Genomic DNA, 1,160 nt, shown 5'->3' with positions numbered 1-1,160 from the left:
GAGAAAGTGAAAAATAAAGTAAAAGAACGATTCCACGATAACATGACACCGCAACACAAGGTATTGGATAAATAAATAGTACACCATGACGCCCAAGTTATGTTATGAAAAGAAAATAGTAGTGTATATAATCGCGGATAGTGGATACTGTGTATAAAATATTATAGTTTTTCGGTAAGATCTGACCTAACCGGAACAAGTTTTGGCGTGTATTCATTATAATACACACACCATTTATATAAGTACAAGTCCGTGTCCTATGTGTGTGTGTGTGTGTTTAAAAGTATAACTCTATCGATTACCGTTCTTTCTTTTTTATTACCCTAACGGGTTTTATTATTCTCGGCTAAATATTTTTTTAGTGTTTTATATTCAATCAAAAATTTAGATTAGTTTTAATATATTATGACTTTTAATTCTGAATAGCTGCTTCTATACAAGATGCGTTACAGGGTGTTGTTCCCGTTAATAACTCATTTAAATTTTTTTAATTTTAAATATCATCTTAAAAAATTATTAATGTATTATAGAGTTGTAATTATTATAATTTACTGTATTAATTATTGGTTCACTTAAATTGGAAATCAAAAAAAAAAAGGCGGGTAAGTCGTGGATGTCACTCTGCTGTACAGTAGGTTACAAGTGGGTTACTGTAATGGATGGAATTAAATTTGAATCCAATGATATTATATCATTGTATACGAAAAACGATTCTGAACGGAGATGATTTGTCAGTCTAGGATATATTATTTTTAAAGAAAAACTTATGGAGAACCTTGTACCAAATTTTAAAAACTTAGTTATAAAAGAAAAAATTTTTACGATTTTTCAACCACTAAATTACTTGCAAATTTTCGCAATTTTGACATATTTCGTATAAATTTGAACTTTAAATGCTTATAAATAAAAATTGTGACAATGTATTCCTTTTATTTTGCAACTGCTATTGTAAAAATATGTTAGGAGCCTTGTATTAAATTTCCAAATCTTAGAATTAAAAAGAAAAACTTTTATGAATTTCTGTCTAAGATAATTTGAACATTGCCGTAATTTTTACGTATTTAGTCAAAATTTGAACTTTAAATGCTTATAAAAAAAAAAATGTGACAATGTATTCCTTTTATTTTGCAACTGCTATTGTAAAAATATGTTAGGAGCCT

At 27.2% G+C, this 1,160-nt stretch overlaps 1 protein-coding gene across 1 annotated transcript in view; it reads right to left on the bottom strand.

The window, feature by feature from the left end:
• The window catches only part of LOC103308638 (ataxin-2 homolog), a gene marked incomplete in the record, with an annotated part of 47,026 nt that overhangs the window by 34,493 nt on the left and 11,373 nt on the right, over positions 1–1,160 (bottom strand).

This window comes from Acyrthosiphon pisum, chromosome A1 (genome assembly GCF_005508785.2).
Source record: "Acyrthosiphon pisum isolate AL4f chromosome A1, pea_aphid_22Mar2018_4r6ur, whole genome shotgun sequence".
NCBI lineage: Eukaryota > Metazoa > Arthropoda > Insecta > Hemiptera > Aphididae > Acyrthosiphon > Acyrthosiphon pisum.
The sequence above is the reverse complement of the archived record's forward strand: the minus strand, read 5'-3'. Positions and strand labels throughout refer to the sequence as shown.